The sequence below is a fragment of the Hypanus sabinus genome, chromosome 2 (assembly GCF_030144855.1).
Source record: "Hypanus sabinus isolate sHypSab1 chromosome 2, sHypSab1.hap1, whole genome shotgun sequence".
NCBI lineage: Eukaryota > Metazoa > Chordata > Chondrichthyes > Myliobatiformes > Dasyatidae > Hypanus > Hypanus sabinus.
The window spans coordinates 8,563,529-8,590,693 of NC_082707.1; the positions used below are offsets into that span (position 1 = coordinate 8,563,529).

A 27,165-nucleotide genomic window follows, 5' to 3' on the forward strand; every position below is an offset into this window, starting at 1 on the left:
CAGCTCCGCCCGCACCGCCCGCACCGCCGACACGCAGACCGGCAGCCCTGCTTCTTTAAACCGCTAAACTCACGTCGGTGGCTGTAAGGAAGACTTATTGTCGACTTCAGAAACTTCTGAGGCAGCGGCGCGAAATTGTGTGGGGAGATGGGTAGGGGAACACTGCCCTCCTTTGGAGGGGGAAGTGCAGTGCCTAGTGGCGAGTGTGCTAACAAGATGAGCCATGCTTCCAGAAGAAATTACAGGGGGGTAATTTCAAAGGACATGTGAGGGGTAAGTTTTAACACCGGTGGCAAGACCCTTAACAGTGCTGATGCGCAGGTGGGCCTTGGAGCCCAAGTTCATAACGCTCTGCAAGTGGCGACACAGGATGATACAGAGGTTATTTATTAGTCGAGGCATTGCGTTCTGCAGTCAGGAAGTTGTGTTGCAGCTTTATAAAACTCTAGTTAGGCCGCATCTGGAGGATTACATACAGTTTTAGTCGTCCCATTACAGAAAGTATGTCGAATCTTTGGAGAGGGTGTAGAAGAGGTTTACCCGGATGCTGCCCGGTCTACAGGTTGGACAAACTTGGGTTGGTTTCTCTGAAGTGGTGGATGAGAGGAGGCCTAATAGAGGTTTATCAGATTGTGAGGTGCTATGCTGAGGCTTTATAAGGCACTGGTGAGGCCTTGCCTTGAGTACTGTGAACAGTTTTGGGCCCCTCAACCTAGAAAAGATGTGCTGGCAGAGGAGAGGGTCCAGAGAAGGTTCACACGGATGATTCCAGGAACGAAAGGGTTAACATACAAGGCTCTGGGTTTGTACTCTCTGGAATCCAGAAGGATGAGGGGGGATCTTATTGAAACCTTTCAAATGTTGAAAGGCCTAGACAGAGTAGATGTGGAAAGGATGTTTCCCAGGATGAGGGAGTCTAGGACAAAAGGACACAGCCTCAGGATAGAGGGGTGCCCTTTCAAAACAGAGATGGGAGAATTTTTTTTGAGCCAAAGGGTGGTGAATTTGTGGTTCTTGGTTGGACATGGCATCAAAGGTTATGGGGAGAAGGCTGAGAACTAGGGTTGAGGAGGAGAGAAAGAAAAGGATCAGCCATGATTTGATGGCAGAGCAGACTCGATGGGCCGGATGGGCTAATTCTGCTCATAAGCCTCATGGTATAGATAGAGTAGACAGACTGTATCCTTTTCCCAGGGGTAAAATGTCTAGTAGCAGAGGACATGTATTTAAGGTGAGAGGGGGTTAAATTAAAAGGAAATGTGAGGGGAGGGGCAATTTATCTTACACACAGAGAGGGGTGGGTGTCTAGAATGTGCTGGTTGGGGTGGGGTAGAGACAGGTACATTAGGGACTATTAAGAGATGTTTAGATTGGCTCATGAATGTGAGGAAATTAGACGGATATGGACATTGTGTAGGCACAGAGAGTAGTTGGCCATTTTGTTACTAATTTTAATTGGTTCGGCATAAAGGGCCTTTTCCTGCCCTGTACCGATCTTTGTTTCTAAGTCTGTTTCTTAGGCAGATGCAGAGATGGACAAGTTCAAACTCTGTCTCAAGAAGGCAGCCATCTGTCATTCAGGCATAAACCCGTGAGATTCTGCAGAGGCTGAGCAACACTCACACAAAATGCTGAAGGAATTTAGCGGGTCAGGCAGCATCTATGGAGGGCTGAAGCCCTTCATCAAGTCTGGAAAGGAAGGGGCAAGAAGCCAGAGTAATAAGGTGGGGGGGAGAGGAAGGAGGACAAGCTGGCAGGTTGTAGGTGGGCAGGTGAGGGGGGATGTGGGTGGGCAGGTGAGGGGAGGATGAAGTGAGAAGCTGCAAGGTGAGAGGTGGAAAATGTAAAGGGCTGAAGATGAGAGTGGACCAGGGAGAAAGGGAAGGAAAAAGGGTACCAGATGGAGTGATGGGCAGGTGAAGGGGGGAGAGGGGAACCGGAATGGGGAATGGATAAAGAGAGAAGGGGCAAGAAGACAGTAATTACTGGAAGTTAGAAAAATCAATGTTCATGCCATCGGGTTGGAAGCTACCCTCTTCTGCTCTCTTCTCATTGCTACTATCAGCAAGAGGTACAGGAGCTTGAAGACCCATGCTCAGTGCTTTAGGAACAAGCTTCTCTCCCCCCCCCCCGCCATCAGTGCTTCCTCACTATACCTTTCTCCATGTGCTCATTGTATCCCTTTGCTCTGTACAACTCCACGAAACAACCAACTTCACGGTGACAATAACCGATTCTGTTCTCTGTCAACCTTGTTGAACAAAGTCGCAGCTGCAAGCACCCCCGTGGCTTTCTGTGATACAGGGGTATCAGGGTGGAAGGTGGAATACTGTACTTGGGGAGAACCTGAGGGGGAACCTCGTCACTCAGAGGGTGTAGAATGAGCTGCCAGCAGATTTTATTGCAATGTTTCTGTCTGGACAGATATGAGGATGGGAGGGGTAGGGAGGGTTACGGTCCAGGTGCAGGTCGTTGGGACTAGGGAGGATTGTCGTTGGGGCGTGGATAGATGGGCGGAAGGTGCCTGTTTCTGTGCTGTAGTGTTCTATGACTCTTTGACTAAATCTCTTCACTGGAGGCCCCACAATGTCCGAGATCGAGTCCTGGGGATTTATCAATTTTTATGTGTTATAAGCCCCCAGGAGCTTCTTTCCTATACTGTGGATCCCTTTGAAGATTACTACTAAGTTCCCTGGCATCCAAGTCCTTCTCCATGGAAATACAAATGAGAATTATTTGTTAGGAACTTCACTCATCTCCTGTGCCTCCTCACATGGACAAATAAATTGATATTTAGAACACTGAACAGCAGAGCAGAGGCTTTTCGGGCTACAATGTTGTGCCAATACTTTCTTAGCAGTTTATGTAGATTCGATAGATATCAAAAACTCTGACAAGTGCCTATAGATGCCCAGTGGAGAGTGTCCGGACTGGTTGTATCATGCCTGGCATAGAAGGCAACAGGCCCCAATGGAGAACCTGCTAAGGCACTGAAAATCTGTGGTGACCAATCTCAGGAGTGTTCAAACAAGTTCTCAATCTCACTGCTACAGTCAGAAGTTTCCACCTGCTTCAAAAGGGCATTAATTATACCAATGGCCAAGAAGAGCAGGCTGAGCTGCCTGATTGACTATCGTCCAGTAGCACTCACGATCTATGGTGATGAAATGCTTTGAGAGGGTTATGGTGCAATAAAGGAACAGGAGTTATAATGGGTGACTTCAATCTACATATAGATTGGGTGAACCAAATTGGTAAGGGTGCTGAGGAAGAGGATTTCTTGGAATGCATGCGGGATGGTTTTCTGAACCAACATGTCAAGGAACCAACTAGAGAGCAGGCCATTCTAGATTGGGTATTGAGCCGTCTTGTCGTGCGAGGCCCCTTGGGTAAGAGTGACCATAATATGGTGGAATTCTCCATTAAGATGGAGAGTGACATAGTGAATTCAGAAACAAAGGTTCTGAACTTAAAGAAGTGTAACTTTGAAGGTATGAGATGTGAATTAGCTAAGATAGACTGGCAAATGATACTTAAATGGTTGACGGTGGATATGCAATTGCAAGCATTTAAAGATTGCATGGATGAACTACAACAATTGTTCATCCCAGTTTGGCAAAAGAATAAACCAGGGAAGGTAGTGCACCCATGGCTGACAAGGGAAATTAGGGATAGTATCAAGTCCAAAGAAGAAACATATAAAGTAGCAAAAAAAAGCAGCACACCTGAGGACGGAGAAATTCAGAGACCAGCAGAGGAGGACAAAGGGCTTAATTAGGAAAGGGAAAAAAGATTATGAGAGAAAGCTGGCAGGGAACATAAAAACTGACATAAAAAGCTTTTATAGATACGTGAAAAGAAACAGATTGGTCAAGACAAATGTAGGTCCTTTACAGTCAGAAACAGGTGAATTGATCATAGGGAACAAAGACATGGCAGACCAATTGAATAACTACTTTGGTTCTGTCTTCACTAAGGAGGACATAAATAATCTTCCGGAAATAGTAAGGGACCGAGGGTCTAGTGAGATGGAGGAACTGAGGGAAATACATGTTAGTAGGGAAGTGGTGTTGGGTAAATTGAAGAGATTAAAAGCAGATAAATCCCCAGGGCCAGATGGTCTGCATCCCAGAGTGCTTAAGGAAGTAGCCCAAGAAATAGTGGATGCATTAGTGATAATTTTTCAAAACTCCTTAGATTCTGGATTAGTTCCTGAGGATTGGAGGGTTGCTAACGTAACACCACTTTTTAAAAAAGGAGGGAGAGAGAAACCAGGGAATTATAGACTGGTTAGTCCGACATCGGTGGTGGGGAAAATGCTAGAGTCGGTTATCAAAGATGTGATAACAGCACATTTGGAAAGAGGTGAAATCATCGGACAAAGTCAGCATGGATTTGTGAAAGGAAAATCATGTCTAACGAATCTTATAGAATTTTTTGAAGATGTAACTAGTAGAGTGGATAGGGGAGAGCCAGTGGATGTGGCATATTTAGATTTTCAAAAGGCTTTTGACAAGGTCCCACACAGGAGATTAGTGTGCAAACTTAAAGCACACGGTATTGGGGGTATGGTATTGATGTGGATAGAGAATTGGTTGGCAGACAGGAAGCAAAGAGTGGGAGTAAACGGGACCTTTTCTGAACGGCAGGCAGTGACTAGTGGGGTACCGCAAGGCTCAGTGCTGGGACCCCAGTTGTTTACAATATATATTAACGATTTAGACGAGGGAATTAAATGCAGCATCTCTAAGTTTGCAGATGACACGAAGCTGGGCGGTGGTGTTAGCTGTGAGGAGGATGCTAAAAGGATGCAGGGTGACTTGGATAGGTTAGGTGAGTGGGCAAATTCATGGCAGATGCAATTTAATGTGGATAAATGTGAGGTTATCCACTTTGGTTGCAAAAACAGGAAAACAGATTATTATCTGAACGGTGGCCGATTAGGAAAAGGGGGGATGCAACGAGACCTGAGTGTCATTGTACACCAGTCATTGAAGGTGGGCATGCAGGTACAGCAGGCGGTGAAAAAGGCAAATGGTATGTTGGCATTCATAGCAAAAGGATTTGAGTACAGGAGCAGGGAGGTTCTGCTGCAGTTGTACAAGGCCTTGGTGAGACCGCACCTAGAATATTGAGTGCAGTTTTGGTCCCCTAATCTGAGGAAAGACATTTTTGCCATAGAGGGTGTACAGAGAAGGTTCACCAGATTGATTCTTGAGATGGCAGGACTTTCATATGAAGAAAGACTGGATCGACTAGGCTTATACTCACTGGAATTTAGAAGATTGAGGGGAGATCTTATTGAAACGTATAAAATTCTAAAGGGATTGGACAGGCTAGATGCAGGAAGATTGTTTCCAATGTTGGGGAAGTCCAGAATGAGGAGTCACAGTTTAAGGATAATGGGGAAGCCTTTTAGGACCGAGATGAGGAAAAACTACTTCACACAGAGAGTGGTGAATCTGTGGAATTCTCTGCCACAGTAAAGAGTTGAGGCCGGTTCATTGGCTATATTTAAGAGGAAGTTAGATATGGCCCTTGTGGCTAAAGTGATCAGGGGGTATGGAGAGAAAGCAGGTACAGGGTTCTGAGTTGGATGATCAGCCATGATCATACTGAATGGCGGTGCAGGCTCGAAGGGCCGAATGGCCTACTCCTGCACCTATTTTCTATGTTTCTATGTCTCAGCAAGGACTGGACCCACTGCAATTTGCTGATCACCACTATAGGTCTACAGCAGACATGATCTCACTGGCTCTCCACACAGCCTTGGATCACCTGAATAATGCAAATACCTAAATCAGGATGCTGTTTGTCGATGACAGCACAGCATTTAACACCATCATTCCTACAGTTCTGATTGAAAAACTCCAGAACATGGGACTCTATACCTCCCCCTGCAACTGGATCATCAGCTTCCTGACAGTAAGACCAGAATCTGCGTGGATTGGAATCACTGGCAATCAACCTCAGGGGTGTGTGCTTAGCCCACTGCTCTGCTCTCTCTATACCCATGACAGCGTGATTACATATAGCTCATATGATATCTATAAATTTGCTGGTAATTCAACCATAGTTGGCAGAATCTCAGACAGTGGTGAGAAGATGTACAGGAGCGAGATATATCAGCTAGTTGAGTAGTGTCACGGCAACAACCTTGCACTCAATGTCGGAAAGACCAAAGAGCTGATTGTGATCTTCAGAAAGGGTAGGACAGGGTACCATGAACCAGTGCTCATGGAGAGATCAGAAGTGGAAAGAGTGAGTAATTTCAAGTTCCTGGATGTCACTATCTCTGAGGATCTAAACTGTTCCTAATATATCGATGCAGCTACAAAGAAGACATGTCAACAACTGCTTTTTTTAGGAGCTTGAAGAATTTCGGTATAATCACCTAAAAAACTTGAAAATTTCTGCAGATGTACCATGGCATTCTAATTGGCTGCATCATTCTCGAGTATGGGCAGGAGCAGAGGGTCGAAGGAAGCTGCAGAGATTTGTAAACTTAGTCAACTCCATCATGGGCACTGGCCCCCAGAGTACCCAGGACATCCTCAAGGAGTGATGTTTCAGAAAGGTGACAGTGTTCATTATTAAAGCCTCCCACCACCCAGGCCATGCCCTCTTACATCAGGAGGGAGGTATCGAAGTCTGAACGCACACAGTCAGTGATTCAGGAACAGCTTTTTCCCTCTGCCATCTGATTTCTGAATGGATATTGAACCCATGAACACTACCTCTCTACTTTTTATTTCTATTTTTTGCACTACTTAACTATTTTATATATACAGTATATAATTACTGTAATTCACTTTTTTGTTCTATTATGTACTGCATTGAACTGCTGCTGCAAAGTTAACAAATTTCACGACACATGTCATGTTCTCTTCTTGCTACCATTGTGGGACAAGAGTACAGAAAGCTGAATCTGGTGGGCCCACGCCACCAGGCACAGGAAGAGTTATTACCCTACAACCATCAGGCTCCTGGTATTAATGGATGTGTGGCTATATTTGCCGATGATACAAAGATAGGTGGAGAAGCGGGTAGTGTTGAGGAAACAGAGAGCCTAAAGAGAGACTTAGATAGTTTAGGGGAATGGGCAAAGATGTGGCAAATTAAATACAATGTTGGAAAGTGTATGGTCATGCACTTTAGTGGAAGAAATAAATGGGCAGACTATTATTTAGATGGGGAGAGAATTCAAAATGCAGAGATGCAAAGGGACTTGGGAGTCCTTGTGCAGGATACCCTGAAGGTTAACCTCCAGGTTGAGTCGGTTGTGAAGAAGGCAAATGCAATGTTGGCATTCATTTCTAGAGGTATAGAATATAAGAGCAGGGATGTGATGTTGAGGCTCTATAAGGCACTCGTGAGATCACACTTGGAGTATTGTGTGCAGTTTTGGACTCCTTATTTTAGAAAGGATATTCTGACGTTGGAGAGGGTTCAGAGAAGATTCACGAGAATGATTCCAGGAGTGAAAGGGTTACTATATGGGAAACGTCTGGCAGCTCTTGGGCTGTATTCCCTGGAGTTCAGGAAAATGAGGGACGATCTCACAGAAACATACCAAATGTTAAAGGCCTGAACAGATTAGATATGGCAAAGCTATTTCCCATGGTAGGGGAGTCTAGGACAAGAGGGCAGAACGTCCATTTAGAACAGAGATGCAGAGAAATTACTTTGGTCAGAGGGTGGTAAATCTGTGGAATTTGTTGCCACAAGTGGCCGTGGAGGCCAAGTCATTGGGTGCATTTAAGGCAGAGATAAGTTCTTGATTAGCCAGGGCATCAGAGGGTATGGGGAGAAGGCAGGGGAGTGGAGATGGATTGGATCAGCCCATGATTGAATGGTGGAGCAGACTCGATGGGCCGAATGGCCCACTTCTGCTCCTTATGGTCTTATTATTTCTGTTTATTTTACATAATTTTTAATTTATTCAACATACGTATACTGTAATTGCTAATGCCCTTCCCTTGGACAACATCGGTGGCGTGGAGAGGGGAGACTTGCAGCTTGGGCAACTGCCGGTCTCCCATAAAAACAAACCTTGCCCAGGCTTCCAAGGTGCAAATCCATGGTCTTTCGAGACTAACGGGGGCCTGCACATGCATACACTACACTGTAACCGATTTATTTATTTATTATTATTATTATTTTTTTCTTCTTCTTTTGCTATATATGTATTGCATTGAACTGCTGCTGCTAAGTTAACAAATTTCACGACGCATGCCGGTGATAATAAACCTGATTCTGATTCTCTGCCTCTTAAGAGTTCCTTTACATTAAGCTCCCTGATCAGATCTGGGTTATTGCACAACACCAAACCTAAGATGGCCTTTCCTCAAATAGGCTCAAGCACAAGTTGCTCTAAAGAGCCATCTCATAGCCATTCAACAAATTCCCTCTGTGGCGATCCAACACCGACCTGATTTTCCCAATCCCCCTTACATACTGTTCTCACTATTGATTTTCTTTATTGTACAATTTGTCTTCTGTTGTACATTAGTTGCTTGTCAGTCTGTATTAATGCATAGATTTTTATTAAGTCTATTACTCTATTGTATTTCTTTATTTCTCTGCAAGAAAATGAATTTCAGGGTAGTACATGCTAACATATACAGTACTATACAAATATCTTCAGCACACATGCACATATATATCTATATATGTACGTATAGCTAGGGTGCCTAAGACTTTTGCACAGTACTGTAGTTGTCACTGTTCTGCTGTCACACACAAAAAAAATGAATTTCATTATATATGTGAGTGATGATAAACCTGATTCTGATATGGGTCTCTATTGTGGGCTGAGAGTGGGAAGGGACAGGGAGAGGGGAATCATGGTTGGGAAAAGGGGAAGGGAGAGGGAGGGAGTGGGAAGCACCAGAGAGATATTCTGCAATGATCAATAAACTAATTGTTTGAAATCAGTTGACCTTGCCTGGTGCCTTAGAGCTGGGCGTGTCTGCACCCGCGTCATCTCCACCCCTGGCAGTCCTTCTCTGCCACCTGTCCCACACCCCTCCACTGCTCCATCCTTGCCATTCCCAACATCTTTTCCTCCCACCAGACTTATAAGCTCGTCCTCCACTCCACATTACTGTGTAATGTCATGGGCACCGAACTATATACAGGTTTATGTGCCTAAGCATTTTGCACGGTGTTGTATATACTTTACTTTGACTTTGAAGTTTACAAATCATGAGGGACATAGAGAGGGTAAATGCAATGCATACAGTTATTTTTCCAGGGAAAGTCAACTGGAGAACCGTGGCCCTCGGTGTAAGGTGGGAGGGGATGATTGAAAAGGGGCTGGGGGGCAACTTCTTCATCCAGACGGTGGCGGCAATATGGAACAAGCTGCCATAGCAGCAGGTTGAGGAAGATACATTAACGACACTTGGACAGATAAATGAACAGGAGCATCTACGGAGAGGAATAAAGAGTTAAAGGAATAAAGACATTTTCCACTGACAGGCTTTGTCAGGACCTGATCAAAAGTTTTGATGAAGGGTCTCAGCCCAATTAGTTGACTGTTTATATCCTTCCATACATGCTGCCTGACCTGCTGAGTTCCTCCTGCTCTTTGTGCGTATTGCTCGAGATTTCCAGCATCTGCAGAATCTCTTGAGTACATGAATAGAAGTGTTTTAGATGGATCTGGGCCAAATGGGTTGAGATTAGATGTGTACCAGGGCTACCGTGGAGCACCTGGGCAGAATGTGGCATGAAGGAAGCGTACGTTGGTCTTCTGTTGCTTAGCCCATCCACTTCAAGGTTTGACATGTTTCTTTTTATTCTTCACACCATTCTCTGTAAACTCTAGAGACTGATGTGTGTAAAAATCAGTCTCTCCTGGTGTTCCTCTTTCCAGTGTGTCTGCCCCACCACAGCACCAACAGAGAAACTTGCTGGGTGACACACCATACAGGACACCGTACACAGACCTTGAAAGGGGTATTCAAATTGATAAAAGGCATGGATCAGGTAGATAGCCAGAGACTTTTCCCAGGGTTGAAGTGAGCAGTACAGGGGGTTATGGAGGAAAGTATGGGGGTGGGGCTGTCAGAGGTAGTTTCTTACCCCCACACATAGAAAACAGAACATCACAGCACAGTACAAACCCTTCAGCTCATGTTATGCCAGTATTTCAACCTGCTCCAAAATCAATCTAACCCTTTACAAAGTTCAAAGTAAATTTATTATCAAAGTACATGTGACAGTTGTGTCTGTCACCATATGGAACCCTGACATTCACTTGTTGATATATATGTACTTTGATTTGGATTCTCCCACATTTTCTGTCATCTATGTGCCAATCTAAGAGTTTCTTAAATCCCCCTAATGTATCTATCTCTACCACCACCCTGACAGTACATTCCATGCACCCACCACTCTCTGTGTAAGAACTACTACCTCTGACATCCCCCTTATGCTTTCCTCCAATCACCTTAACATTATGCCCCCTTGTATTAGCCAGGTCCAGCCTGGGAAAAAGCCTCTACCTGTCCACTTGACCTATACCTCCTATCATCTCGTACACCTCTACGAAGTTGCCTTTCGTTGTCCTTCGCACCAAAGAGAAAAGCCCTAGCTTGCTCAAACTCTCCTCAAAAGACATGCTCTCTCCAATCCCAGAAGCAGCCCGGTAAATGAAGTGACCAGAACCAAGTGTGGTCTAACCAGGGTAAATAGAACAGTGACATTGAGGGAGTGGTGGCTACATGGTAGGGAAGTGTAGGGGGGATGTCAGAGGTAGGGTTTTTGCACAGAATGTGATGGGTATCTGGAATGCTCTGCCAGGGGTAGCGGTGCAGGCAGATATATCGGGTATTTCAGAGATAGGCACACAGGTGATAGGAAAATGGAGGGGTATGTGGCAGGGAAAGGTTAAACTGATCTCAGAGTAGGTTAAGATCATGGGGCTAAGGGCCTGTCCTGTGCTATACAATGCTGTGTTCAAAATCAGAATATCAGGTTCATTATCACTGACATATGTCAAGAAATGTGTTGTTTTGCAGGAGCAGTATGTAGCAATAGATATAATAAAAACTATAAATTACGGTTAGAAATATCGTTAGTGAGACAGTGTTCAGGGGTTCCGTGTGGCGGAGGGAAAGAGGCTGTTCTTGAATCTTTGAGATCTTCTGCCTCCTTTACCTCATCCTGATGGTAGCTATGAGGAGAGGGCACGTCCTGGGTAGAAGGGTCCTGAATGATGGATGCTGCTTTTTTGAGGCATCGCTTTTTGAAGGTGTCCTCGATGCTGGGGACACTAATGCCAATGATTGAGCTGCTTGAGTTTACAACTAAGAGTTTACAAGAGATGTTATGGATGCGATGGGAGGTGAGGGCCTCGATACAATAGCTATCACTAAAGAGATACTGCTTTAGGTGTGGGCCTGAAGAAGGTAAGTCCAGATGGAATGCATCCCACGGTACTGAAAGAAATGGCAGAAGTTATAATAGAGACTTTGGTGATAATTTACCAAAATTCTCTTGACTCTGGGCAGGTCCCGGTGGATTGGACGATGGTGAATATCACGTCACTGTTCAAAAAAGGATGTAGGCAAAAGGCAGGTAACTATAGGCCAGTTAGTCTAACATCTGTAGTTGGGAAAATGTTTGAAGTTATCATTAAAGAAGAAACAGCGAGGCATCTGGAAAGAAGTGGATCCATCAGGCAGATGCAGACAAACTTACTGGAGTTCTTTGAGGGTATAATGAGTGCAGTGGATACAAGGGAACAGATAGACGCTACTTACTTGGAATTCCAGAAGGCGTTCGATAAGGTACTGTATAAAAGACATCCTTAATATAAGGATGCATAGAGTTGGGGGTGATGTACTAGCATGGATAGAGGATTAGTTAACTAATAGAAAGCAGAGAGCTGGGATACATGGGTGTTACTCTGGGTGACAATCAGTGGTGAGTGGTGTACCACAGGGGTCGGTGCTGGGCCCACAACTGTTCACAATATACATTAACGATTTGGAAGAGGGGACTGAGTGTAGTGTATCTAAGTTGTTGATGATGATAAATTGAGTAGAAAAGCAAATTATGCAGAAAATATGGAGTCAGCAGAGACATGTAGATAGGTCATGTGAGTGGGCAAGGGTCTGTCGGATGGAATACATTGTTGGTAAATACGAGGTCATCTACTTTGGAAGGAAAAATGGAAGAGCAGATTATTATTTAAATGGTATGAATTGCAGTATGCTGCTGTGCAGAGGGACTTGGGATTGTTGGTTTGCAGGTACAGCAGGCTATCAAGAAGGCAAATGGGAAGTTGGCCTTCATTGCTAGAGGGATTGAATTTGAGAGCAGGGAGGTTATGCTGCAACTGTACAGGGTACTGGTGAGGCCGCACCTGGAGTACCGTGTGCAGTTCTGGGCTCCATACTTGAGGAAGGATATACTGGCTTTGGAGGCGGTGCAGAGGAGGTTCAGCAGGTTGATTCCAGGGATGAGGGGGTTAGACTATGAGGATAAATTGACTCTCCTGGGACTGTACTCTCTGGAATTCAGAAGAATGAGAGGAGATCTTATAGAAACGTATAAAATTATGAAAGGATAGATAAGATAGAGGCAGGAAAGTTGTCTCCACTGGTAGGTGAGACTAGGACAAGGGGACATAGCCTCAGAATTCGGGGCCGTAAATTTAAGACAGAGATGAGGAGGAATTGCTTTTCCCAGAGAGTTGTGAATCTGTGGAATTCTCTGCCCAATGAAGCAGTGGAGGCTACCCCAGTAAATATATTTAAGACAAAGTTGGATAGATTTTTGCATAGTAGGGGAATTAAGGGTTATGGGAGAAAGGCAGGCAGGTGGAGATGAGTCCATGGCCAGATCAGCCATGATCTTATTGAACGGTGAAGCAGGCTTGACAGGTCAGATGTCCTACTCCTGCCATTATTTATTATGTTCTTACCACTCTGCAGATCCTGTGCAGCGGCCCCTCCTTACCAGTAAGATGCTCTTTCGTGACAATCCAATTCTCCACAAACTCTTTTGAAGATGTCCTCGATGGTGGGAAGGCTCATGCCTATGATTCTATGTTGTGTGCAGATTAACCTGGGTTTTGGATAGAGCAGGGAGTGGTGTAATGTGGCAGTCAGCTGTAGTTCTGTGAGAACTCATTCTTTTGCCGTTCCCTGGCAAGTGTCTACTTGGCAGGTTGCCCAGAAATTCCACCCCATAGCCACCTCACAGAAGCCTTTTGAATAATGATGACTCCAGTTCTTGGCATCCGACTGCATATCCTGATCTGGGACATATAATTGGACATATTTGGAACTCATTAACTCCATCATTACTGTGTTCAGTATTAAGTGTTTAAGGGTGTAACATGTTAATTGCACTCTTCAACAGAGCCTCCTCCTAAGCTGGTTTAACCCCAACCTGCAACACAGCCCAACTCGACAACACAACAGCAGGTCCACCCTAACTCATCAGATCACTCTGCAGTTCTACCCAGCTGTCCTGTGGGAGGGGCAGTGCTGAGGGGAGTCACAGTGTTGAGGGGAGTCACACTGTGGGAGGGGCAGTGTTGAAGGGAGTCACACTGTGGGAGGGGCAGTGTTGAAGGGAGTCACACTGTGGGAGGGGCAGAGTTGAGGGGAGTCACACTGTGGGAGGGGCAGTGTTGAGGGGAGTCACACTGTGGGAGGGGCAGTGTTGAAGGGAGTCACACTGTGGGAGGGGCAGTCACACTATGGGAGGGGCAGTGTTGAAGGGAGTCACTCTGTGGGAGGGGCAGAGTTGAGGGGAGTCACACTGTGGGAGGGGCAGTGTTGAGGGGAGTCACACTGTGGGAGGGGCAGTGTTGAAGGGAGTCACTCTGTGGGAGGGGCAGTGTTGAGGGGAGTCACACTGTGGGAGGGGCAGTGTTGAAGGGAGTCACTCTGTGGGAGGGGCAGTGTTGAGGGGAGTCACACTGTGGGAGGGGCAGTGTTGAGGGGTTTCACACTGGGGGAGGGGCAGTGTTGAGGGGAGTCACACTGTGGGAGGGGCAGTGTTGAGGGGTTTCACACTGGGGGAGGGGCAGTGCTGAGATCGTGACGCGCTGTGAGAGGGGCAGAATTGACCATTCTGGTCGAGAGGCCTTGACCTGAAACATTAACTCCGTTTTATTTTTACTTACTCATTTTGGTAAATTTCCGCAGATGCTGCCCGACCTGCTGAGGTTCTGAGAATCATCTGTCCTGTCATTCTGTCCTGAAACCTGTTCCGCCTTTCATTAAGATCACACCTGAATTAAATATAACATCGATTCCATAGACATGGAGCTTCACACTGGTTGTCAGGAATCCCTCCAACTCCACCTGACGGAAAGTAGAGTGGGTAACAAGAGGATGGAGCATTAAGCATCAAACCGTCCAGCACAGGAACAGGCCCTTCAGCCCACAATGTCATGCTAAACCGATTAAATTAGTAATCAAATGGCCAACTAAACTAATCTCTCTGCCTACACAATGTCCATATCTGTCCATTTTCCTCACATTCATGAGCCTATCTTTGCATGTATTAAATATCCCCAATGTATCTGCCTCTACCACCACCCCAGATAACACATTCCAGGTACCCACCCCTCTCTGTGTAAAAAAAAACTTGCCCCTCACACCTCCTTTGAAATTACCCCCCTCTCACCTTAAATACATGCGCTCAGGGAAAAGGTGCTGTCAGTTTACTCTGTCTGTGCCTCTCATCATTTTATAACTCCCTATCAGATCTTCCCTCAGCTTCCGATGCTCCAGAGAAAACCTTCCAAGTTTGTCCAAGCTCTCAGTATAACACACGCCAGCATCCTGGTGAACTCTTTCTGCATCCTCTCCAAAGCCTCAGCTTCCTTCCAACTGTGGCATGACCAGAACTGGGCCAGAGGGCACGGCCTCAGACTTGCCACAGATGACCATGGAGGCTAAGTCAATGGATACATTTAAAGCAGAGATTGATATGTTCTTGATTAGTAAGTAAGGGTATCAAAGATTAGGAGGAGAAAGCAGGAGAATGGGATTGAGAAGGATCATAGATCAGCCATGGTGGAATGGTGGACCAGACTCAATGGGCCGAAAGACCTGGTTTTGGTGGTTTTACTATATAACAACAGTAAAAGCAAGCTCAGGACCAATGTTGAAAAGCTTTATAATTAAAGAAGGAGCTGTGGGGAGGAGAGCAGAAGCAGGGGGTATTGTCCAATGAAATCTCTGTGCAAATTTGCCAAGCCAGCTCACTTTACTGTGGGAAGATGTACTGGGCCAAGTTTTTCTGTGTGTGATTTGACCCTGCAGTCGCTATGGCAACTGATCACAAGAGAGAGTGGGTGAAAAACCATGGTACTTTCCATTGTTGAAGTCAGGGGAGGCTGGGTGGTTCCTGAGGAGTGAGTGGGAGTGGTACAGCGGGAAGACAGATGTTGAGGGGGCAAACCGTGGTAAGTGGATTAGTGTGGGCCAACGCAAGGTTCTTGGATCCCAGCAAGAGAGCTTGTAATATTTTCATAATGGCAAGAGCAGAGGAATTTGAGAAAAACAAAAATTTGGGGGAGGGGGGGTCTTCATACAGAGGTACTAATAACCTGCAAACTGAACACAAGAGATTCTGAAGATGCTGGAGACCCAGACTAACACAGAGAAAATGCTGGAGGAACTCAGCAGGTCAGGCAGCATCTGTGGAGAGGAATAAAGAGTCGACGTTTCAGGCCAAGACCCTTCACTGGGAAGGAGGAAGGGGGAAAGAGGAAGGGAGTGGAGGTGATGGGTTTATGATTTGCTGCTCCACTATAAAGTATCTTTCTTGGATGCCTATCCTGTAGCAGTTGAAATATTCTCTTCACCGGGAGTTCAGGAAGAACCTCTCTCCCTGCTCCCCAACTCTCCGACCATGTACTCACCCAGATTCGCCTATGAGCTTCCTCCTCTTCAGTCCACCTGTCACCTCCACTTCCCCTCTCCCCACCTTCTCATTCTGCCTTCTTTCTCCCTTTTCAGTCCCGATGGGGGTCTTGGCCCAAAACAGCAACACTTTGTTCCTCTCCAAAGCTGCTGCCTGACCTGCTCAGTTCCTCCAGCATTTTGTGTGTATTAGTTTGAGCACCAATATCTTTCAAATTAGGTGTTTGTCAATGTTTATGCATAGCTTTTCATTGATTCTATTTTACTTCTTTGTTCTACTGTGAATGCCTGCAAGAAGATGAATCTCTGGGTGGTACTTGGTGAAATATTATGTACTTTGATAATAAAATTACTTTGAACTTTGATATAGTGACATCCTCTCTGTGAACACATGGGTCTCTCCCCAGCTGCTCCACTTTCTCATGGATTCCATCTGAATAGATGCCAGCGTGAACATTGATTTCTCTAACTTACGGTAATTTCTCTCCCCCTTACCCCTTCTTTCTTTCAGCAATCTGGCCACCCCCCTCACCCTTTCTCTTCTCCCAGCTGCCCATCATCTCCCTCTGGTTCCCCTCCTCCCATGGTCCACCCTCCTCTCCTATCAGATTCCTTCTTCTTCAGCCCTTTACCTTTTCCACCTATCACCTCCCAGCTTTGTACTTCGTCCCCCATATCTGGACTGAGCTACCATCTGCCAGCTTGTACAACTTTCCCTTCACCCACCTTCTTACTCTCACTTCTTCCCCTGTCCTTTCCAGTCCCGATGGGAGTCTCAGCCCGAAACATCAACATAGATGCTGCCTGGCCTGCAGAGTTTCTCTGGCGTTTTGTGTGTATACTTTATCTTAATCTTAATCTACCCATCACCTCCCAGCTTCTGTCACTATTCCCACTCTCCCTCCTCCATCTGCCTATCTCTCCCCCTTACCTGGATCCACCCATCACCTCCCAGCCTCTGTCACTTTTCCCACTCTCCATCTGCCTCACCTGGATCCACCCTCCCAGCTCTTGCTTCACACCCTTTCCCCCACCTCTTCACACTGACTGTCTCTCCAGGTGAAGGGTCTCGACACGAAATGTCAACTGTCCATTTCCCCCTCTGGGTTCCTCCACCAGTTTGTTTGTTTTTTGCTCTGGGTTTCAGCATCTGCAGAACCTCTCGTGTCTCCAACTACCGGGGGGGGGGGGGGGGGGCTCTTTCTTCTGATCTGGCTTCTCAATCAGAGAATGGCGAATGATTGCAGTCTCCAGATGCATTCTGGAGGGGGGGGGGAGCATTGCAAAGTCAGCAGATCTGCTGGTCTGACTGACGCTAGGAACGGGTGCTTATAAACATCAGCAGGTATTCAAAAGAAAAACATGGGACTGTCTTCAAAAGAGATGTGAGAGAGTTGAGCAGCCATTATATCTGACAGATAATTAGAAGGTTTTACTGGTGTTGTGAGGGTAATTACAGAGTGGCTTGTCGGGGTTTGGCAAAACTTAAAGGTTTAAGAAAAATTCTAGAATTGCAGGTTGTGGGCATCCAATCATGGTGCAAGAATGTGCGGTGACACTTGGCGGGCTGCCCCCAGCACTTTCTTGGGTTGTGAACATAAACGATGCACGTATCCTTTGATGTAGACTCAGTGGCCACACTCTCTCCATAATGCAAGTATCTCATCGACCTATCATGGCAGCGACTCAATGCACAAAAGCATGCAGACATGGTCAAGGAGTTCTATTGCTGATCAGAGTGAACATCAATATGGGGAAGAAATGTGATCTAAGTTATTTTGACCATGGAATGATAGCTGGTGCCAGATGGGGTGGTTTGAGTATCCCAGACTCTGCTGCTGTCCTGGAATTTTCATGCACGCCATCTCTCGAGTTTACAGAGAATGGTGCAAAAAATCATCCAGTGAGTGGCAGTTCTGTGGGTGAAGACGCCCTGTTAATGGGAGGTCAGAGGAGAATGGCCAGGCTGGTTCTGTGGGTGAAGACGCCCTGTTAATGGGAGGTCAGAGGAGAATGGCTAGACTGGTTCTGTGGGTGAAGACGCCCTGTTAATGGGAGGTCAGAGGAGAATGGCCAGACTGGTTCTGTGGGTGAAGACGCCCTGTTAATGGGAAGTCAGAGGAGAATGGCTAGACTGGTTCCAGCTGACAGGAAGGTGACAGTAACTCAAATAGCCTCATGTTACAACAGTGTGTGCAGGAGGGCATCTGTGAACACAGAACACGTTCAACCTGGACGTGAATGGGCTACTAATGGAATGGAAGACCATGAACATACAGTGGTACACTCTGTGGCCACCTTATTAGGAGCTTGAGGTAACTAACGAAGTGGACACTGAGTGAGTAGTAAACCTGAATCTCTGCTCAATGGTACTGGAGCCTCAGCAATGAAAATGTATTGTGATCCCTGATGGACTGGTGTTAATGAGGAGTTCTAGAAAGGTTAGCTAGATGTACTTTATTTAGAGGTACTGTGCGGAACAGGCCCGTCCAGCTCAACGAGCTGCACCACCGAGCAACCCACCTGTTTAACCCTTTCATAATCACAGGAAGCCTTACAAAGACCAATGAACATGCTAACCAGCACAGCTTTGGACTGTGGGGGGGGGGGGGGGGGAACAGGAGGACCCAGAGGAAACACGGGCACACACAGGAAGAATTCGCAAACTTTTTTTTTACAGGGGATGCCGGAATTGAAGTGCCCTGGCATTAATCTTGTGCTAACTGCTAGGCAACCATGGGGGGGGGGGGGGGGCCAAATTCAATTGGTAAATCACCTGGTCTGGTTAGGATGCTTCTGGGGTTGTTGAAGGAATTAAAGGAGGGAACTATATGGGCTCCCACCATCATCTTCCAGACATGTTGCACATCGATTCAAACAAGGGTGTAGAGGTGAATGCAGTAATTACAAATGAGTCAGTTTAACCTCAGAAATGGGAAAGTTTCTAGAAATGATCATTAGGAACAGAATTAGAAGAAATTTGGAACGTGGATTGATTAGTGAAAGTCAGTGTGGATTAGCTAAAGGGGGGTGCATTCGTTACATGAGAGAGTTTTGATAAATTTACCTTGCAAGTGAAGTAAGGGAAATGTGGTTCATATTATAGAAGACAGAACAGTACAGCACAGCACAGCCCAGGCCCTTCAGCCCAGAAGGTTGTGTTGACTTAACCTACTCCAAGATCAATCTCCCACAAAGACATGTGCCAACTTAAGATACTCTTAAATTTCTCAAATGTATCTGCCTCTCCCATCACCCCTGGCACCTGTCCTGTCACCCTGGCGCCTCTCCCATCACCCCCGGTACCTCTCCCATCACCCCTGGTACCTCTCCTGTCACCCTGGCGCCTCTCCCATCACCCCCGGTGCCTCTCCCATCACCCCCGGTGCCTCTCCCATCACCCCCGGCACCTCTCCCATCACCCCCGGCACCTCTCCCATCACCCCCGGTGCCTCTCCCATCACCCCCGGCACCTCTCCCATCACCCCCGGTACCTCTCCTGTCACCCCCGGCACCTCTCCCATCACCCCCGGCACCTCTCCCATCACCCCCGGCGCCTCTCCCATCACCCCCGGCGCCTCCCCCATCACCCCCGGCACCTCTCCCATCACCCCTGGTACCTCTCCTGTCACCCCCGGTACCTCTCCCGTCACCCCTGGCACCTCTCCCATCACCCCTGGCACCTCTCCCATCACCCCCGGTACCTCTCCCATCACCCCCGGTACCTCTCTCATCACCCCTGGCAGTCGGTGCACTCTGTTGTATGTTTTATTTTATTTATTTGGAGATACAGCATGGAAGACCCCTTCCAGCCCAGCAACCCACCCATCTAACCTCAGCGTAATCACCGGACAATTTACAGTGACCAGTTAACCTGCTAAGCGGTACACCTCTGGACTGTGGGAGGAGAGCAGAGCACCTGGAGGAAACTCAGGTGCTTACAGGGAGGAGGAATGTTCCAGAGTCCGAAGTTCAATTCTGGTGTCATTCCATGAGGAGTCTCTGTAATCCTCCCATGGAATGTGTGAGAACTCCAGTCTCCTCCCACAGTCTGATGATGTAATGGGTGGGTTAGCTGGTCATTGTAACTGTCCTGTGATTGGGTTAGGGTTAATTGGGGTTGATGGGAGACTCCACACCATATCACTAAAAAACCAAAATCCTTACTGACAGCGCCAGAACTGAACTCCAAACTCCGCAATGCCCTGAACAGTAATGGTATCACACTAACTACAACTCTGACGCCTATAATTCCCGAAATAAAGAGACTTCCGAAAGGCAGTTGATAAAGTGCCACCTAAGAGTCACGTTAGGTGAGTAACACGTTATTCTGCATTCACTTATTGTCTTTCATTTCTTATTTTTCAATTTTATTTATAGACGCAGCACAGTAACAGGCCCTTTTCCAGCTCAACCAGCCCACACCACGCAATTACACCCATGTGGTGAATTACCCGCTAGCCAGTATGTCTCTGGGATTTGGGAGGAAACCTATGTGGTTGTAGGGAGAACTTACAAACTCCTTACAGACAGTGGCAGGAATCTGCCATTCATTGACAGCATCATATTGAGGTAGTTATATATAAAACCAAACAAAATAACATTCCTCCGGACCATGGTACACCCACAAAACACAAATCACACACAGCATGTAAAACAAAATATTATCACAAGAAAGTTAGTAAAATGTATTTCAAAATGCAAGTGAAGTGCCCAGCACAGGAAATCAGTAAACATCTCACTGTCCTAGTGCAAGACCTCGATATTAATTAGTCTTACACGCTGAGGGAAGAAACTGTTACCCAGTTCATTGTCCTAGTGATGAGACTTCAAGGATGGCAGGGTATTCGTTAGTCTCACAGCCTGAGGGAAGAAGCTGCTCCCCAGTCCTAATGCTTCCTGATGGCGGTGGGTCAAAGAATGTGGGATGAGTGGAACGAATCCTCAACAACACTTCAGGCTTTTTGTCTACAACGCTCCCGGTAAACGGCACAAATAGAGAGGAGGGAAAGTCCAGTAATGCTCACTGTGATTTGGATAAGGAATTACAATTTAGTTTCCTTTGTACGTCCTCAATGTACTGTTGTGATGAAATCAGAATCAGGTTTATTATCAATGGCATGTGACGTGAATGGCACGCAAAACAAATTTTTACCACTGTACCTTGCCTCAGAATAGAGGGACGTCCATTTAGAACAGAGATGAGGAGGAATTTCTTTAGCCAGAAGTTTCTTTATTGTGTACAGTTCTGGTCACCGATTTATAGGAAAGATGCCAACAAAATAGAGAGAGTACAGAGATTTACTAGAATGTTACCTGGGTTTCAGCACCTAAGTTACAGGGAAAGGCTGAACACGTTAGGTCTTTATTCTTTGGAGCATAGAAGGTTGAGAGGGGACTTGATAGAGGTATTTAAAATTATGAGGGGTATAGATCAAGTTGACGTGAATAGGCTTTTTCCATTGAGAGTAGGGGAGATTCAAACAAAAGGACATGAGTTGAGAGTTAGGGGGCAAAAGTTTAAGGGTAACATGAGGGGGAATTTCTTTACTCAGAGAGTGGTAGCTCTGTGGAATGAGCTTCCAGTAGAAGTAGTAGAAGCAGGTTTGGTATTGTCATTTAAAGTAAAATTGCATAGGTATATGGACAGAAAAGTAATGGAGGGTTATGGGCTGAGTGCAGGTCAGTGGGACTAGGGGAGAGTAAGCGTTCGGCACGGACTAGAAGGGCCGAGATGGCCTGTTTCCATGCTGTAATTGTAATATGGTTATAGAGGGTGGTGAATCTGTGGAATTCACTGCCACAGAAGGCTATGGAGGCCATCATTAGGTATGGACAATGGGACAACATCCCAGGCACCATTAATCTTCAGGCCATGCCACTCAGGGACTTGTGCTAAGATTATTTTTTATCATTATTATTATTTTGAAAAGTGTGTACTATCATTACTGTATGTGACTGCTGGTACGGTGTTTTGCATCTTGGCGCTGGAAAAGTGGTGCTTCATTTAACTGTATACACGTGTGCAGTTGAATGACAATTAAACTTGAGCTTGAATTTGCAAGGGAGTCAAAAATTAGGTGACAGCAGGAGAATGGGATTGAGAGAGATATTAAATCATGATAGAATGACAGAGCAGACTGAAGAACCTAATTCTACTCCTAATGCCTTATGGCCTCGTGCGACAATAATAAACCAATTTACCAACTTGACAATGGGTAACAGGTGATAGACATTACTGAGAAATGAGAGAGACACGGAGGGTCAGATTAATTCAGGGGGCTCAGAGGAGTTCAGGAAAAGAGGGATCTGTGGGCTTTTAAGGGTAGCTCATTAAATTTGGTTGGACAGTTTGGGGAAGTATTGTAGTTTGAAATCCCATTCAATTCAAGACTTTGGAAATTCAGACCCCAGACAGTTCAGATTGACAACAACATCTCCTCGATGAGCCCCAGCAGCACAGGTACACCACAAGGCTGGGTGCTTAGCCCCCTGCTCTGCTCCAACTGCGTGGCTAAGCACAGTCCAATTCCATATTCAAGTTTGCTGATGACACCACTGTCGTTGGCTGAATCAAATGTGATAACAAGTCAGCATACAGGAGGGAGATTGAAAACCTGGCTGAGTGGTACCACAAAACAACCTCTCACTCAATGTCAGCAAGACCAAGGACTGATTATTGTCTTCAGGAGGAGGAAACCAGAGTTCCACGAGGTAGTCAGAGGTTCAGCAACTTTAAATTTTCCATGTCATTATTTCAGAGGATCTAACCTAGGCCCAGCACATAAGTGCAATTATGAAGAAAGCACAGCAACTATTTTCTAAGGAGTTTGCGAGAATTTGTCATGTCATCCACGACAGTGGAGGTCATGGATGGACATATCAAAATGGGGTATGTCCCTACGGATATGGGACTGCCCCTACACCTCCTCCCTCACTGCCACTCAGGGCCCCAAACAGTCTTTCCACATGAGGCAACACTTCACCTGTGAGTCAGTTGGAGCCGTATACAGTGTTCAGCGCTCCCGGTGTGGCCTCTTGTACATCAGTGAGACCCGATGTAGATTGGGAGACCACTTCACCAAGCACCTATGCTCCGTCCGCCAGAACAAGTGGAACCTTCCAGTGGCCACTCATCTTAATTCCACTTGCCATTCCCATTCCGATATGTTCACCCTCCACTGTTGGGACGAGGCCACAGCTAGGCTGAAGGAACAGACCTCATATTCTGTTTGGGAAGCCTCCAATCTGATGGCCTGAACACCGATTCCTCAAATTTCCAGTAATGCCTCTATCCCCCACCCCAGTTCACCATTTCCCATCCCCTCGTCCCTCTCTCCTGTCATCTCCTTGACCCCATCACCTCCCTCTGGTGCTCCTCCCCCCCCCCCTTTTTGCTTTCTTCCATGGCTTTCTATCTCTTTCACCAATCTACTTTGCAGCCCTTTGCTTCATCCCTCCCCCTCCAAGATTCAACTGTCCCCTGGTGTTTTTCTCTCTCTCCTCCCCCCAACTTTCAAACCTACTCCTCAGCATTTTTTCTCCAGTCCTGCCGAAGGGTTTCGTCCTGAAACTTTGACTGTGCTATTTTCCATAGATGCTGCCTGGCCTGCTGAGTTCCTCCGGCATTTTGTGGGAGGTTTAGGAACAGTTTGGCTGATGGGATACCTTCTCTCAGCTCACTTTTCCCAACATTTTAATGTTTCCTCAACCTTTGGATTCATTTCCAAGGACTCTTCATCGCCTGTTCTCGATATGTGCTGCTTATTTATTTAGTATTTATTATTTTTCTTTTTGTATTTGGAGTTTGTTATCTTTTGCACGCTGAATGAACACGTGGTCTTCCATTGATTCTATTATAGACTTATCGGGAATGCCTGCAAGAAAATCGATCTCAGGGTTCTGTAAGTACTTGGATGATAAATTTACTTTGAACTCTTCAAACCACCACTGAACAACAGTGTCCAGTCTGTAAGGAGGGGCCACTACCCAGGATAGAGAAAGCTGCAGAAAGTTGTAATGTTGGCCAGCTCCATTACGGGCACTGGCCTCTCCAGCGTCAAGAACATGTTCAAAGATCGGTGCCTCGGGAAGGCAGCATCAACCGATCACCCAGGACATGCCCTCTTCTCAGTGTTACCATCAGGGAGGAGGCACAGGGGCCCGAAGAATCACAATGAACTCCTCAGCAGCAGTTTCTTCCTGCACGCCACCTGATTTCTGAATGCACAATAAACCGATGAACCCTACATCATTACTTCCTACTGTGATTTATTATTTTATTATTATGTGCTTCAATGCACTCCTGCCGCAGAGCAGCACTTTTCACAAAATGTTGAACCTGACTCTGGCCGCCACCCTTTTGAAAATGGTGCAGAAGAAATTTACCAGGGACGGAAAACTTCTGTGAGTCAACTAAAGAAGCTGAGGTTGTTGTCCTTGGACAGAGGAGTATGTGAGGGAGATTGGAGAACTATTTAAAATATTTAAAAGGGAATGAACACAGAGAGAGAGACAGACAGACAGAGAGGGAAGGGGGAAGAGAGAGTGAGAGGGGGGTGAGAGAAGGGGAAGAGAGAGGGGTAGAAAGAGAAAGACAGACAGAAAGAGAGAGAGAGCAGCCATTTAGATTTTGTTTGACAAATCCCAAAGCAAGCATAAATCAAATCATAGGGTAGCAGGAAATATTTTAACTTTACCTCTTGGTTTTGTCTGACTGAAGTAATTGTTCTGTGTTCCAACTCTTCTGCAAACCTACTGGAATCTCAGCGACCAGCAATCCCAATGACATTGAGTGCAGACAGAGAGAGTCCCACCTTGCCACAAGTAATCTTGCTTCCCAACCCCGCCCCGCTCAAATAATTTGTGACTTCTTTATGCAACAAGTGAGATTTGCATTTCTTGATCCTGCCTTTTATCTGACATCAGTGCCCAGATCCAGGAAGCTGTTGTAGTTCCTGGTTTTAAAGTTGTATTGTGACCAGAACAGGATTCAGGTTTAATATCAGCAGCATATGTCGTGAAATTCATTGTTTTGTGGCAGCAGTACATTGCAGGGAATGCTTTACATCTCTTCAACCTAAGATTCATAAACCTACCTGTCCAGGCAGACCCATTGTCTCTGCTCGCTCCTGCCCCACTGAACTCATTTCTGCCTATCTGGACTCTGTTTTATCTCCCCTTGTTCAATCCCTTCCCACCTATGTCCGTGATACTTCCCATGCTTTACATCTCTTCATTCCCAGCTCTCTACTTCATCCCTCCCCTCACTTCTTATCTCCCTCCACCATCCCATGTTACTTCACACCTGATGAAGGGTTTCGGCCCGAAATGTCGTCGCTCCCTCCTCCCATAGATGCTGTCTGGCCCGCCGAGTTCTGACAGCATTTTGTGTTTTTATTTATTTCCAGCATCTGCAAATTCACTCGTGTGCATTTTGTGTGTGTGTGTGTTGCTTGAGACAGCACCAAAACTGGAGATGTGGTGGACAGCGAGGAAGACGATCAAAGCTTGCAGTGGGATCTGCACTACTGTCAGGGTGCAGCTGGATCGGAGAAGGCAGGTTAATGGTTTGGCATGGATTAGTTGGGCCAAAGGGCCTGTTTCAGTGCTTGGGTGCTTTCTCACTCTGTGTGTTTGTGCTTGCATAGTTCTCCAGATTTCCGGTGCAGAGCATTCTGTTCATTTGTACCAGAGCCTGGCATGGAAACTCCAGTGCAAGAGGCTGCAGAGGGCTGTAGTCCCAGCCAGCTCCATCATGGGCACAGCCCTCTCCCATCATCAAGGACATGCCTCAAGAAGGTGCCACTGAAGAGGGTGGTGCTGGGTGATCGTTGCTCTTAATGGGCGAGACTGAGATCCTGAAAGTGAATTTAAACCAGGACTGTTGTCTGATCAATACGTGGTTCCATCTGCACTCTTTAAGAGTCATAGAGAGATACAGCAGTGAAACAGGCCTGTTGGCCCATCACATCCGTGTTGACCACCCGCACTCAGAGGTACACCTGTATCTGCTCAGTACCTGTAATACAAATAATTAATCAACCAATCATGTGACAGCAACTCAATGCATAAAAGCATGCTGACACGGTCAAGAGGTTCAGTTGTTGTCCAGACCAAACATCAGAATGGAGAAGAAATGTGATCTGAGTGACTTTGACCGTGGAATGATTGCTGCTGCCAGACGGGGTGGTTTGAGTATCCCAGAAACTGCTGATCTCCTGGGAGTTTCACACACAACAGTCTCCGGAGTTCACAGAGAATGGTGGGCAGCTGTTCTCCTTGTGAATGAGAGAGGCTGAGGAAAATGGCCAGACTGGTCCAAGCTGAGAAGAAGGTGACAGCAACCCAAACAGCCACCTGTTAAAACGCTGGTGACGGAGGACCACCTGTGAACACATAATGTGCCCAACTTTGAAGTGGATGGGCTACAGCAGCAGATCAGAAACATACACTCAGTGAGAATTTCCTGTACCTATCTATCCATTTAAACCCCTCCTATGCCAATACTGTTTTACACTCCCCCACTCTCATCAACAAACCCCTCTCCTGAATATTCCCCCTGTAAAGGGGGTTTCTTCTTTTTCTTTGTTGCTGCCTATGTTAATCAAAATGATTTCTTTGTTTTGTTAAAAGTAGGAATGCTTCTTTGTTGCGAGAGAGTGCTGGAAGCTTGTTTGGGTTAAAATTTACAGGTAACGAGAATTGTATTCCTTTGATAACCAATTGGGATTAATGTTGTTCTTTCTTCTGAGTCTGTGAGCTATTGTTGGCGGGCTTTTGGGGAGATCGGCGCGAGGGGGTGAGAGAGAGAGGACGCGATGCTGTAAATGGGGCGAGGAACGTACCCCAAGTGGAGGTCCGAGGCCATGAGGTACCCCGAGGAGAGGAGACCAAGACAGATGTGCTTGGTTGACCACTTCAGATGGTCCTGAGCTGTTTGGAGAGTCGAGGAGTTCGGAGGGGATGGAATGGTGGCCAGAAGACTTCAGTAATTGAGCTCCAGCGGTTGTGCACGAAGTGGTTTGGACTTTGATAAGTTTGGCGCCTTTTCTTTATTTTCTTTTCCTTCATGTGTACTGTATCGTTATTAATTACTTAGTTATAGTAATCTTTATAAACTGTAATCATTTAATCACATATGGTGTCCTGTTTGTTCTTTGGCGAGGCGGGGAGATCACACAGCATCCACACCAGCTGATTACCCAGTTTGGCGGGGGCGAAGGCTGCTCCCCCTAGACGAGAACGAGCTGAGCAAGCCTGAGGC

The 27,165-nt window shown here is 46.3% G+C and overlaps 1 long non-coding RNA gene across 1 annotated transcript; it reads left to right on the forward strand.

Annotated features, from left to right (window-relative positions):
* LOC132406297 (uncharacterized) lies at nucleotides 1–27,038 on the forward strand. Its single transcript, XR_009516126.1, has 2 exons — nucleotides 1–273; nucleotides 23,762–27,038. It is a non-coding gene; the product is annotated as an uncharacterized LOC132406297 (long non-coding RNA).
* Nucleotides 27,039–27,165: the final 127 nt, after the last annotated feature.